The 15,507-nt window shown below is 52.4% G+C and overlaps 1 protein-coding gene across 5 annotated transcripts in view; it reads right to left on the reverse strand.

Moving 5' to 3' along the window:
* LOC149340777 (CLIP-associating protein 1-B-like) overlaps positions 1-15,507 on the reverse strand; it is a 167,592-nt gene that overhangs the window by 118,405 nt on the left and 33,680 nt on the right. The gene's annotated exons all lie outside the window — the stretch shown is intronic.

A 15,507-nucleotide genomic window follows, 5' to 3' on the forward strand; every position in this document is an offset into this window, starting at 1 on the left:
AAAGCACCGTCCGTAGCTGGGTCCGTCTACCAGAAATTCATTTCCAGCGAACAAACAAACGCTTCGTTACTTACAGTCGCGAAACAAGTGCATCGATCAGTGAGCGCAAACCGACCGCAAGTGAAAACGGTAACTATATAAACAGGACACTCTATGCGCGTTAGCTGCACCGTGCTACAGAGACGAGCAACCCAATAGCGTTGTTTGGCGACGGCACAAAAGGCAGCGGCTGCGGTTTCGGTCTGCGAAAGCGACACTAGAGATGTGTGCTGGGCCCAGCCCTTCGCTACGTCACGGAGGAAGGAAAAGGGTAAACATTCGCGACCGGTGAAAAACCGCGCAGAGTGACATCGAGATACCTCCGGGGATGACGCAAACGCGAGGTATAGAATCCCCCCCCCCCCCCCCCCCCCCCCCTCTGCCTTCGAGCTGGCTGGGTGACGAAGAGTAGTGAAACGCGAAACAACAAAACCGCGCTTTCTGCCCTGCGGTGTATCTAAACCCCTGGCGCCCTTTGTTGCGGCAGCCCGCGCCTTGTGACACGGGCTGCGAGGACAAAGGAGAAGCCGTGCCAACGCCCGGCGGCACTTACTTATGCGCGCGAAGAGATATAACAAAACAAATGACAAATCTGGAATCCAGCTGCGCGAGGACTGAAAACGCTACAAGGGAAGGGAATCGATCTGATTTCCGACCTTGTCGCGGCGGCGACAGGCAGGCAGGCAAGGGAGGCACAAAGAAAGCCGCGACGACCTCGTCGCAGCGGCAAGCAAGGCACCTGCCGCGCGGAATTCGTGACAACGGCGAGGTTAAACGCCCCTAAGGACGATCGAGTGGAAACCATACCAGCCGTCACCTGCCTTACTCTGATCCGTCATTCGTATCCTTTACCCGCCGCCCACAACGGGCTTCTGCGTCACCAGCGTATGGGGACGGCCCATTAGCGTAATTGCGGGTCACGACATGCGGCAGTATACATATATACCGGGCGTTTTTAATGCGATAGCATTAAAAGCCTCGTCGAAAAAAAAAAAGTGTCGTCGGTCATAAATATGCCCACTGGCTGGAAGTGACGTCCCTTCCGGCGAAGGCATCAACAGCTTCTAATGCTATCGCACTGCCAACACACAAAATGATTAGGTGTCCCTGTGAATCTCTTACGCTGTACACATTTTGTTTAACGCTTTCGTTACCAAAGACGAGCTGGGCACGGCGTCGCTCGCACAGATTACCACCCCTTATCGAGGACGAGCATGGATGTCCCTGTGCTTATAGTACACGCTGTCATCAACATATGGCGCTACATAAAAAAACAAACTTAAAACTGCTTAACAGGCAACTAACATGGTGGCCTGCAGTGGCGACGGTTGCCGCGTGAACGTATCTGCACAAAAAAAAAAAAAAGGCCGAAAGCGAAGGTGTGCTGATGTTTCCCCACATTCAGAAGAAATCAGCCTCTTCTGACAATGAGAGTGATGCCACCCAACTACTGTGTTTCAGTTCGGAGTCGACGGATTCTGAACACGAAGTTTCGCCCTGTCGGCATTAGACTCCAGTCAACGTCGACAAATACCCGCTTTCGCCTCGGCGTTTTCATTTTGAGGCGGGAAGGAGACGCATCTCAACTTTGGGCCCACGTTAGTAGAGCTGCTGACAGCTGAAAACCTTTGGGCTCCGCAGCCGAAACAAGGAAGGAAGGGCGTCCGATATTCTGGCGCCGTTTTTTATGTGGCGTCACTTTCTGTGGTGCTGCATCATATTCGCTCCAAGCGGTCACAGGGAGGCAAAACAAAAAAGTGGTAGGGTTCTGATGTGGTTAAACCAAGCAAACGTGCGAAAGCACGTGCTTAGCCTCGCTGGCTCATGGTTTTGCTGTGTGTTTAGCAGGTGTTTAGTTTGACGCGAGGCGTGACCGGGTGCGGCTAGAGCAAAGTGCTGTCGCGCAGTGGCCAGCGTAGTTGATCTGATCGCGCCGCCGCGGGCTCGAAACCCAGCCGCGGCAATATTTATTCTATATCTCCACGTTGGCCAAGGTCACCATCAAGGTCAAGCTTCACATGATTCTTGGTTGCAACCGCGTTAAGGTCAACCTTAAGGTCAAGCTCCACACAAGATTTTTGGTTGGACCCGTGTTCAGTACTTTAGCACTAAAAGCACCCGAAAGGAACCCGGACGTGATGCGAGGACTGTGGTGTGGCGGTCTGAGCGGCACCCTGCATTCAGATGCGCAGCACACAATTGCAACCCTTTGCTACCAGACCGGCTCTTGCACAAGTTAACACTTCCAACCACTTTCTTGATGATCACGACGAGTGAAAGTAAAGCTTTACCAGCGAACACTTTAGCCACCCGAAAATAATGCGCAGTGAAACCGAACTACGACACACGTATTGCAGAGAAGAGGTCCTTTCTTTTTTTTTACTTTTTCGCCCTTTTTTCTTCTCATAGGGCTCTAAACGGTCCAAATGCTGGGGAAATATAGTTATTTCACCCCATCTCGAGCAGACCAAAAATTAACATGCCGCCCTTTGGCCAAGATGGCCGGCCTTGTGCAGTAAAAATCAAATCATCATCGTCATCAAATATGTGACAATTTGGCCGTCCGCAGATCGATCGTAAACACTGCCCGCTGGGTGACGCCACAGTGGTAAAGCCGGAAATAAGTAAAACTGATTAGAGAGGAACGGTGGATAAGAGCATGAGTAGCTCAGCCACGGAGAGAATGGTTTCAAACGACACACCCAAAGAGCTGTACTTAATTCCTAGCTCAACAGTCATCGCTATAAGATAAAAAGGAGACTACCAATCATATCAGTACGAACGCACTCATACGCTCACCAACACTGACCAAGGATCTAGTCATCTTTGAATATTGTGTCGTTGCCTAGCAACAGCGACGCCAAGTTAAAGAATCAAGTCAATATCCACGGCTGGGATTCGAACCCGCGGAAGCGCGAACAGATCAGCTTCGCAGGCCACTGCGCGAGAGCACTAGGCTATCGCCGCACCCGAACACGCCTCGTGTTGTTGTTGTCGTTTACCTCAGTAAACTACAACCCACTCTCGCGCTGTGCATTGCACACCGTCTTTGTCGTCCACTAATACTGCCCGTGCTTTCGCACTATTATCTGCTGAATCAGATTAATGCCCCGACACTTTTTTTTGTTTCGTCTCCAACCTAACACGGCCGGCGCTAATGAACCTTCCATTAAAACGGCACACAGGAGAACGTTGCAGGCCCGTCTCAAAACAGTTCTGGCAAGAACTGAGAAAGACGGACAACCGCCAACGCAGAAGCAAGCGAACAGGTTTCAGGAGAAAGACAACGCATCACGAGAGTCGAGTGCATCCAGGAACGACCGCGGCACTGTTACAGCCCGAGCCAAAAAAAAAAACGACACCCCCCTTTCTTTCCTTCCTTCCTTCTCGTCTTGCTGACATTTTTCTCGCTCCGTCGGAGCCGAGAAATAGTGCGTGACACAACGACCCGACAGCGGAGGAGGGAACGGGGAAAGAAAGACGACGGGCACTTCGTCAAGAAAGGAGTCCAAGAAAGCGCCGAGTGCAAAAAGATATCCGTTTCGACAGCTCGCTGGAGGCTAAAACTTTCCCGAGACCGCCACTGCTTTTGCGTCAGAGGCAAGGGGAGAGGCTATATGAGAGAGAGAGAGAGAGAGAGAAAAAAAAAGAAACGTTCGCGCAGGCGACGTCCAGTAAACAGGAAAGCAAACAGTATCTAAAACACTGACTATACGCCAAGTCTAAGCTATGTCTTCTCTACAACATGCTGCTACCAGAAGGCCGAGTGGACGGTGCTCAAAAGGAAAACGCAGAGAACGACCCCTCTGTAAAACACGCAGAAAGGGAACTAAATTGCATTGCACTAAGTACCGCAATCCGAAGAAAGCACGCATCGCGATGTATCGGTAATGCATCGCTAATGTACGAGTAATGTATCAGTTGCGGCTGCTATAGCGGCGGCGAAGCACTCTTCGCGAGACTGCAAGTCCTTGCATGTCCCAAGCTAGGGCGAGAAAATGCGCACGTAGAGACGATAACAAACCGGTAATGGAAGCGTAGAACGCGGGCCCGAAATGTAGGCGCGCACAAAGGCAGGGAACAGGGCGAGCGCGATACATCGCGGCGAAAAAATTAAATTCCAGAATAAACTACACAACTCGCGCCCATGGGCGACACGACACCCGTCGAATCAGCGCGTGACTCGCATTTCTGAGCGTGTGCGTAGAGAGCCGTCGTAGTATTACACTCGGCATTGTGACTTGAGTTTTCCTCCTTTCGAAGAAACATCTGTTCAAGAGCGGTGGTGAAAGCTTTTGAAGAAGCGGGCTCCTTGCCAATGAGTTCCCCACTTTATAGTTTCTCCTCTAAACGGATCAAGCTCTTTCAAGCAAGACCCATCCGGAGTTCCTGAGCCGCACCTTTACGCTCACTTAAATTCCACTTTCATTCTCAAATGTAGACGCCATACACCTCATACCTGTCGAGAAAATAACAATTAACAAAAATATCTAACACTATAACCCACAACAGATTAACAGTCAACAAAATACGCTCCTTCTAAAAGCACACAAAACACAATACCATTACCACGTTCACCAACGAAAATTACCTCCAAACTCCCATTTCAGGGTAATCATCTATATCACTACCACAGCTTCAAACCATTCTAAAAACTAAACTGAACCCATTTAGACAATACGGTCATTAACACTCGCTATTATAGATGTCCACAGCCACGTGGTTTCCAGGCCAAAACATATCATATATATGACACTCATCAATACACAAAAGGCCGCCGCGGTGGCTCAGTGGTTACGGCGTTCGGCTGCTCACCCGAAAGGCGCGGGTTCGATCCCGGCCGCGGCAGTCGAATTTCGACGAAGGCGAAATTCTAGAGGCCCGTGTGCTGTGCGATTTCAGTGCACGTTAAAAAACCCCAGGTGGTCAAAGTTTCCGGAGCCCTTCACTACGGCGTCTCTCATAGCCTGAGTTGCTTTGGGACCTTAAACCCACATAAACCAAACCATCATCAATACACCAGGAGGGGGTGGGGCACTCAATACCCTATAATTTTTTTTTTCTGATCAGCTTCTCAATTATCCTTCCAGTACCGCAAGAAATGGAATCAACAATCAAGATTCGATCGGGGAGATGGACTTCTCTCCCGGCGTTCACTGACTGATGTTTCAATAGTTGTTTCTCTCCAACTCTACCATCATTTGCCTCCATCCTTATAAAATTCTTCCTAATGCGCTTACCAGGAGTGAACATCCAAACGCCAGCACAGCAAGAAAATATTTACTCATTATTTTCTTTGGTCATACAGTAACTCCTTTTCAACAGCCTAAGCTTCCAATGGCTGCGGCTGTTCTCTGCTATGCATTTTTTAAATCTTAATTTTCTACTTTAAAAGGATTAAGCCCGTCATACTTAGTGACACGGGACGGGTCACTTATTTTTCAGTCTTTATTTTTTATCAGTCCCACTACAGTATGCACATCCTACGTAAAGGACAAAAAAGAAATTATCGGTGCAACTTAGTTCATAACTAGGTTAATCAAATTCCTTCTGCAAGCAATATATTTTTTTCTCTTTCTGCTCGGCCAACCAATAACCCATTCAAGCTTCAGAAAACCAAACGTTAATGACTACCTATAGGTGTTAGTACGGTAGTATGACCTCGAAACAAAATCTTTTCTCCCTCTTCAGAACCTTTATTGTGGTGCTATGAAGATGCACCAAGTAATAAAAACAATAAAAAACAAGTACTTTTACGTTTCATTTCTGCACTGCGTGCACGCGTGCGCTCATGAAAGAATACGGGGAGGGGGGTAGTGAGAGCCCTCGTCCACAGCCACTCCTGCCGCTTCCTAAACACCGGCGGAATGCACGCCTCCAAGACGGCGCACCGACGACGTAAACAAAAGCGCGCACACACACACTCCCAACTCGTGCCACGATCGTGCAACTGTTCCCAGCAGCAGCTGTGGGCTCCGCTCAGACTGGGAAGAAACACCGCTTCTCCGCGAAACGCTCCACTTTGCGAAGGTTGAGAGAGAGAGAGACGCCCGACGACGACGACGACGAAACGAACAACTGAAGGAACACGCGCTCGCTACGACAGATGCGCTTCGTCCGCGCACGGGTCTCCGCGGGGCGCTGTGTCAACGAGCCCTGAACAATGGCAACAGCCGAGAACGGAGGTTCGGTGAAAAAGAGAACACGCGGCTACGGAAAAGGGCGCTACGACGCAGAAAAACGCCGTGCTCGAGCACTGCCTACACACACAGCCTGCCAGCGCGAATCGTAGGGTGTCCTCGACAACTCCGAGACATATCCTGCGCGCTGTTAAGCATCGGCATATCGGTGCACGTAAAGCCGTTCGCTTTACAAGTTCCCGCTTCCCTTTACTACAGGCAGCAGCCAGTCATGGGGGCTTCGGTTGAAAGCGGCAAAGTCGGACGCCGTCGTTCGAAGCAAAATCTAAAAAAAAAAAAAAAAAAACTGGGCTTGAGGAAAGTAACTGTTCCACTTCTCGGCGGACTTTCATGGGAGAGAGGAAAGGCGTAAGCATTCCTGCAATTATCTCCATAGCAGTGCAAAACGTTCCCCCGACGAATTTAGACGATACACAGAGGGAACAGATATCGACAAACACGATGCAAAAACACGTTGGCACCGTTGTCGCCAGTACATACATTAGGAAGTAGTAGGGAGAAGAATTTTTTTTTTCTCCACCGACGCAGCACGCGATATTTCTCGAAAAGAAAACCGGGTAGAAATCGGACTCCTCTCGAATCCGTTCCACATTTTCTGTTACGTTTTCCGAACAACCCCCCCCCCCCCCCCCCCGAAATAATAATTAAAAAAAAAACTCGAAAACAACAAACCATCAGCACTGCCTTGCTGCAGAGGTATCACTTTTTTTTCGGAAAACGCCATAGCAGGCAGCAATTGTTTTTATTATTTTTTTCACTCAGCGCCAGCGAAACGTTAACGAACTCGAACCCGCTACACTTTGCTTGGCCCGTGCAAGTGTTCTGCGAAGACGCTCTTGTGAATGTGCCGTGCCTTTGAACTCATCCCGAAATGAAGCCATGCTCAGGGCGATTAGTACACGTTAAGCATCTTTCACATGATGGGACCGCAGCCGCATCGCAGCGCGATTTCCGACATTCTGCGACAGAACGGCGCCATCGGTATCGTCGTAAACTCTTTTCGACGGACTCTCAACGAATTGGTCGCACTGCTGCGCCGTCGGCACGATTGCTGTGAACAGCCCCAGCCGTCGACCAATGGGATTTCAAGGGAGGCTGGCTGCTCGTAGTTGCGAAAATTAACGGTTAACAACTGTCAAAGGCGCAACGGGCCGGTTACTCAGGCCGCTCCGGCTGCGAGGCTTGAAACGGTCGCCGACGAAGGACAATTTTTTTCTGACATGGGGGGAATTAACGCTCCCCGTTAAAAATAGAATGTCTTATCCATGACAGCTCGATGGAATCAGTTACGATTATAAAATAAACGAATAATAACATGTCTGACGTTTACATTCGCCAAAGCATTTCTTGCCAATCAATCAAAGGCCGCTTCGCGCCGCACCGACTCATGTCGCTATAATGTGAAACAGCGGCTGCGCATGGCTTCGCAACGACAATGCGACTGTAGTTTGCCGTGCGCGTCGTGCTACGTGAAACAGCATTTAGGGACAGGTTTACAGACACCGGCAATCTAATAAAAGAAGGCCTCTCTGAAACGGGACAGCTGCAGTTCCCACGCGTCTCCAGCCATTCGCACTGAGAAACCACACAGTTGGGAAGGCTGCTGCTATTGGGGATGGAAACCGACCCATTCGAACAAAACTTTCTCTGGGCGTGGAGCCCGAGCTTTTTCAAGACTGAACGAAAATCTGGGTAAACGATTTTTTTTCTCTCGGTACAGCAGCCGAAATAGAGCACCGCAGAGGCAAAGACATGCATGGGGCGGTACCCAGGAGCTGGCGCCAGGGTTGCCGCTTGCAGCGATGAAGAAATGATTCCAGCACGAACGGTATATACAGTCGCTCACACGAGAGCGGCGCCCAAGGACGAGCGGTCCATTCTGCTTCGCACCCATAAAATTCGCGGTCCTATCTTTGTACAACCCAGCACGGCTCGGAGTGCCCTAAAGTGCTTGCTACATAGGCGGCGTCGCGGCCACCAAGCGAGCACAGTTAGCGCCGACAGGGCGCGACGCTTATCTCCCCACCAGATATTATACTGCACACGCACTGTGCTGCTGAACCGCCCAACGGCTAAGTCGCCTGCTGTTTCAGACCAGAGGCCAGAGACGAGAGCCTGCCCTCGGAGTTTACGTAAACCGGACAGAAGGTGGCAAATGCAGGGAAATGCTTTCGTCGAACAACTCTGGTATAAGGCCGAGGTCTTTGTGGTGCGCGCTGCAAGCTACCCCAAGCAGCCCTGGTAATCGGCCCACACTGCAAATGAATGGATGGTTTATGGTTTATGGGGATTGTAACGTCCCAAAGCGACTAAGGCTATGAGAGACGCCGTAGTGAAGGGCTCCGAAAATTTCGACCACCTGGGATAGACCAAATGGATTGTTTCATTCTGGTCCTTTGTAGAGCCGGCATTTGCCAATACGTTACCAATATTGGGCTGACTACCTGTGCTGATCTGGACGCGTGCATGCACGCCGCGGTACGGGGTGCGCGTTCGCATGGTACAAAAACAGAACAATGCAAAAGACAGGAACATGCGAATAAGTTACACCGGGAGTAAGGGACATCGGCAGATGACAATGCCAGCTGCACCAAGGAAGTGTCGAGTGCAGAACGGACCCGACAGAGTACGGTCTAGTCGACTTGTTGGGTCGGGCTGCGTGTTGATGTCACTGGCAATCCCGCAAATGAAAGGCAGAGAAAGGAACACCTTTACTGGCAAGGAAACCCTCACGAGAGCCGGAGATCCAGACTGCAATTGGTGGCTCTGAGGAAAGGAAATGGCGCAGTAACTGTTTCACTTCTTTGTGGACACCTCAACCGTGCCGCGGGGGAAAAAATAGAGGAAGGCGTGCGAATAAAAGAGGCGCCGTAAGTGGAGGGCTCTGGAATAATTTCGACCACATGGGGGTCTTTAACGCGCACTGACATCGCACGGCACACGGACGCCTTTCGCGTTTCGCCTCCATAGAAACGCGGCCGCCGCGGCCGGGTTCGAACCCGGGTACTCCGGCTCACTTAAGCCGAGCGCCCTAACCGCTGAGCCAGGTACCGCGGCGGGTTGATCCACACCGGCATTGGTGAGCCAGTTCTATAACAACGGGGGGGCACGCGTATAGAAGGCCAGGAATTCATATATAAAAAATTCTCTCGTTGTACGTATAAGTCGCGCTCGGCCGATACCCGCGAGGCGCAATACGCGGCGAAGCCCTTTGAACCTAGAGTTGCTGCGAAGCCCGTACAATCCCCAATCGAGATAATCGGCTCCCAACAGCGTGCCCGCATGACAGGCGCCGTGCATCAGACCGCGTTCAACTGCTACGAAGCGCAATACGGCAAGTCATATTGCGCGCGCGGCTGCGGAGGGAAGCGGTAGCCATATGGTGCTGCAGCGGGTCAGCTGTGAATCGAAGAGGGTCACGGCTAACATCGGTGGCCCCCTGAATAAGGGGAGGGGGGGACGCAACAATCGATGCCGCAACGGTCAGAAGAGGAAATTCCTCCCATTGTTACCCAACGGCGGCGGACGCGGCGTGGAATGCTCCGCGGCCGTCGCATTTTCCTCCACGTCTGGAGCGGAAAGCATGCACCATCGACGACGGGGCAGACATCGCGAACTACCACAGTGTAGCCTATGGCGTCTCTGGAATTCCGCAGCCTCGTCAGACGCTGGCCGGCACCGCCGCATAACAAGGCGGGCGCCGCTGGCAGCACGTTCAAAGCAGTTCCCTTCGATGCCGATGACCCGCGCTGCAAAGAACTTGTTTCTCTCGAAGCCTACAAACCGCAAGATGCTATCCGAGCAAAAGATCGCCCACGTCAATATAGTGACGAGCACAAAGTGCGGAAGGAAATCCGCACGTACGAATTGTGCCGTCTTCCCCATGTGTATACGCATGTAAACAAACTCGTCGAGAATTAAAGCTGGTCACTGCGCTGTCAAGTGCGGCCCCAGCCACCACCACAACGCCTGCATTTTTTTTTTCATACGAAAACGTACAAATACAACGCTTTGAACTGGACCTCCGAACAAGGACCAACCTAATGCCGTGCGTGACAGACTACGCGGACACTGCTACACTCGAAAATTGCGAGGCACAGTGCGCGTTTCGAACGCTGATAGCGTGCCGTCTGAAACAATGTGCTACATTACCACTAATTTTTAAAAATGTAGGGTTTTTAAGATATAAAGATGGCCTCCGCGGCACCGGTGTTGACAGGCACCAGAAAAAAAAAAAAAACGACACTTTTAGCGTACCGCTTTGCCGTTACCGGACTACCGGGACCCCGCCCAGCGCCAGTCCGCACGCGCTGATTGGTCGTGATATGGGCACGCGCAGCTGCCCGGTACCTGGCGCCATCTGGTGCCCTCAAGGCGATCTGCGCATGCGCACTGGCTCACGGTACTCCAGTAACGGTAACACGGTACACTACAGTTATCTAATGTGTACCATGCCAACTTGCATAAGCTGGTTAACTAATATTTTATAGTTAACATCGTAACTATTACAGCAAGCCACCGGTTTGCAATTAGAGATTTGATATTGATAGCCACATGAGTTTTTGCGATTTCGAAAACGCGGTTCAAGAAATTTTGGCCATCTCGCGCCAAAAGACGCTCCCTTTCGAAAACGCGCGCGTCTTTGCCAGGCTTTTCCAAGAAAAGCGGGCCCGAAAACATCTTTATTCCAGGATAACGTATAAGGGTGCCGAGGGAGCGGTTATTCCGCGATAAGGAGACCTGGCGCACACAACGTTTGATGCCAGAAAAACGCGAAACATTGGCAGAAAGACCGCGGGACGCTCTGAATTGCTGGCCGCCGCTCACACTGCGCCGGGCGTCAGGATCAAGAAACTGTGCCGCTAAACCACTATCACGTGTTACCCCCCCCCCCCTCTCTCTCTCTTCGCCGACGCCAACAGCCCTAGCTGGCTGCCTCGACAAACACGCGGCGGGCCATTCCCGGGTGGACGGCCGCCTTCTTCCCACAGCCGCGGCGGGGCTTCGCGGAAACGCCAGCTATTCCGGGAGGAAGCCGCAGATGACGCGAGGACATGCGAACCGCCCGCCCCGAGCGGTCGTCCGGCCGCTTTATTTTGCCCTCGTCAAGCCAGTGCAGGGCCGACGGCATACACGTCCGCGAAGAAAGTGGCTGGCCAAGTCGACTCTCGAAGGTACCGCGTGTACCGCCCCAATTTCGTTGTACTACACGAGTCTTCGAACGAGTCAGGCAAGATCACCAGGCTTGAAATGAAAATCGGGCTCGCCAACGGAGGTCTCGAAGAAAAGGAGAGAGAGAGAGAGGGGAGGGGGTCGTTGTGAGCTGGAGACTTTCGAAACGAATCGTACGACGAGGCCTTTCAAACCCGAGCGAAAAACACGCCTTGCGACGACATCGTCCGTGGCGATTAACAAAGACTAAAAACCACACGCCGACTGTGTACTACACGGAATCCTTTTAACCTTTGCCGGAGATATTGAGCCACGGCCAACTCTTGCAGCTCTACAGCAGCGGCATCGTCCGCGGTGTTTCTCCTCCAATGCGAGTGTATGGCCACGCATAAGGCATACACGAAGAAGAGGGGGGTGAAGTCTTCCCGCATGCACGGCACGCAAGCTCGCCGACTGAAAGCTGCGCGCACACCACTAGTGCGTCGACCAGGCCGGAGGAGGACGTGACGAGATTGGGAGACGAGGAGCGGGAACGCACGAAAGGTGCGATAAACTAAGCCGTCGCTGGCTGACCGGCGGCCACCTCGCATAAAGGCGGTCCGCAAGATCGTGCCGACTCCAACAGCACGTAAAGACGTCGCCACTGTGTCGCGCCATGTGACGTGTGCATGGCGGGCCCCTTTTACTGTCCCTCCTAGCTCATCGCCGCGATGAACATGCCATGGGCTCAATACACCGTGAGAGCACAACACTCGGCGGACACACACCGCAAACGGAAGGGACGATTTACGGTCGGCGACGATCACCGCTGTATTGGCTGCGCCAAGCGGACCAAGTCGTATCTTCGTGCACCTCCGTACACCTTTCGGTTTGGTTTGTTTTATGGGGTTTAACGTCCCAAAGCGACTCAGGCTAACATGAGGGACGCCATAGTGAAGGGCTCCGGAAATTTCGACCACCTGAGGTTCTTTAACGTGCACTGACATCGCACAGTACACCGGCCTCTAGAATTTCACCTCCATCGAAATTCAACCGCCGCGGCCGGGATCGAACCCACGCCTTTCGGGTCAGCAGCCGAGCACCATAACCACTGAGACCCCGCGGCGGCCGTACACCTTTTCGCGGGACCTGCCCTGGAGGATGCTTTGCGCCGCGACAACCACTACCGAGAATCACCACACATCACGGAGCTCCTATGCTCACCTAGCTACTCCACCCCATTTCCCTCTTCATATCGCTCTTACGAACAGTGAGAGAGAGAAACACAAGATCGTGCATCGTCCCAGGAAACTATACCCGCGCAGGAAGCGCCCCCCCCCCCCCCCCAAAAAAAAAAAAAAGAGCACACTCGCGGCGTCCGCTCCTACCTACACTAAAGAATATTTGCTTTCCACTCCTATATAAGGAGACAGGGCCGGCCGTATCTCGAAAGCGAATCGGCCGGAGGTGTGATCCTAATGAGCGCACACACAGATTTGGTGACACAGTCGGCGTAATCTTCCAAGGCCGCCTCAAAAAACCATCGCCGAGCACCAACAGCTTCTGACCACAGTTCAAACAGTGACTTTTCGGCCACAGAGACCGCCCACCCCAATGGTTCGTCTCGCTATGCACCAGAAGCGAGGCAAAGAGGGCGCTCAATCCGCCTAAACGCGGACCCTAAGCGGGAACCACGCAGGACGACCCTGCAAAGGTAAGCCCCTATACAGTTTCTTTCAGCCACCTTCCTACACCCTAAAACATATGAGTAAAAAAATTCAGGGTTGGTTGGTTTCGTTTATGGGGTTTAACGTCCCAAAGCGACTCAGGCTATGAGAGACGCCGTAGTGAAGGGCTCCGGAAATTTCGACCCCCTGGGGTTCTTTAACGTGCACTGACATCGCACAGTACACGGGCCTCTAGAATTTCGCCTCTGAAAAATTCAGGGGACACTTTGACTGCTTCTTTAGTACGACTCTCTCTCTGCTTCGATGAGTTCGGTTGCATCCATGGCTCTGTTCGCAGTAATGAGGTACGTAATGTGGTCACCCACGGAAGCCTTACGCCCCCTGTCGGAGCGGACGACAACTATTTTATTGTCGTCTGCTCCAAAAGGGGGCGTCAGGCATCCGTGGGTGACCTCATTACTCCGAATCCGCGCACTCTGACGTCATAACCCTTTCGACCAACCGAAAAGCGTGAAACCTCTGGTGACAACCTCCTGTCGACAACGATGAGGCATTAAAGACGTTCGCCTTAAAAAGGAGTAACCTGTCCTCTAGCGCAGTCCCTTTTATAAAAGGGTGTGCGATAGAGGACAGGTTACTCCTTTTTTAACTCCAACATAGGCGTGTTCGTGTTCAGAGTGTACCCGCGGCCACAGCAAGATGCCTCCAGTGGGCACCACGCGAGCAAAAGAGGATCCCGTTAGCGCCAGGTCGCGGCGCATTCTCAGGTTGCTTTCGCGGGCAACCAGATAACGGCAGAGATAACGGCGCGAGGGCCGCGGACCGCCAAAACAAGGTGCGCTGGGTGTTTACCACGGTTGCGCAGCCGCAAGCACGCGGTCCTGGCGCTCGTAAGCACACGAGGAAGTGAAAATTCGCGGCGCCTCGACAGAACTCGCAACGCTTAATCGCGAGACGCAAGGCGCGCGATTAAAAGGCCTCCCCTGCGGGACGGACACCCAACCGCCGGTGCGCGGCCGGTAGTCGCCAATTATCCCGAACACGCCCCAGCGCGGACAAGACGGGCTGCTGTGCGCGAAGGGGGACGGAGTTATAATGATCGTAAATCAGAAGAGAGGCGAGGCGGATACCGCGCAACGCGCCCCGGCGCAGGCCAACGCCTAATGAGCGCGTTTTCCGGACCTATTAATGAACCGGAGCCGTGCGTTGCAACGAAAGCGAAAGCTAATTGCCGCGCACTCGAGCGCCCTGCGTGTGTACAGCATATACACCACGACGCCGGCGTGACGCGCGCAGATTTCAGCACAGGCGCGGCGAGGTTAGCGGTAATAAATAAAAAAAAAGTTATTACAATTGCGCCTGCGGGAGCATTGAGATCACTGGTTTCGTGAGATCGTACCGACGACGCAGCCTACTAAACCAAGTAGAAGAAAAACGTAGTGGCCCGCGGTATCCGTTTCCGTCTGCAGCCCCATGCAGCCATGCAAACTCTGAACAGAAAGGAGAAAAAAAGGAGTAAACTCGCTCTCTAGCTCACTATAGGATAGGTGCACTCTAAACACGAATACTCCTGAATGGGAGTAAAAGGAGCAGCTTACACCCCATTTACTCCCATTCAGGAGCATTCGTGTTTAGAGTGCACCTATCCTATAGTGAGCTAGAGAGCGAGTTTACTCCTTTTTTTTTCTCCCATTCAGGAGTATCCGTGCTTAGAGTGCACCTATCCTATACTCCTCCACTGTGAAGTGGTTCGAGTGACGCGCGCGCCTCTAGTTGCACGTGCTCCTCGCACTGCGCAGGTATACGCACATTCCAGCGTAGATAGCAGCGGCTCCAGCGATTGTAGACATACCTCGAATGGCTCGGTCATAGTCTGGAGCCATTCGGGGCGATGGAAGTGTCGAAGCAGGTAGGATTGCTGTGCTGCTAATTATAACGTAACGCCGCGCCGTTCTGCAGAGGCCTTCAAACCGCCCTGTCATCAGCAAGGTTTACCGCGCCCCCTCGCTAACAGAACACACCAAATAAGCGGCATGTCAGCGAAAAGCGTACAACACGAATGTGCATATATTGCTCGATATAAGGCGACCGCAAACGAGGGGGGGGGGACACGCACCGTACGCGTCATTCGCACTCCTTCCTACCGCCAAAATGTTATCCGCTCCGCACGCTCCCTTTCCAAGCTCTGCCGCAATCGAAACCGAAAACGGAAGCGATACCCGGCTTGGGAGGGGGAGGGCCATGTCGCAACGACGTCCCGACGTAGCTGATCATAGAGAAATCTCGCTTAACTCGAACTTCCGGTTTATTCGAACCCAAGCGTTGGTCCCGTCAGTCTCGTGGATTAAGGAGAGTCGGACTGGGCTCCCATTAACTCAAACTAATTTTCTGTTCCCTTCGAAGTTCGACATATAAGTATCCGACTGTCT

This window comes from Amblyomma mixtum, chromosome 6 (assembly GCF_055824585.1).
Source record: "Amblyomma mixtum isolate Tamu chromosome 6, ASM5582458v1, whole genome shotgun sequence".
In the NCBI taxonomy this organism is placed as follows: Eukaryota; Metazoa; Arthropoda; class Arachnida; order Ixodida; family Ixodidae; genus Amblyomma; species Amblyomma mixtum.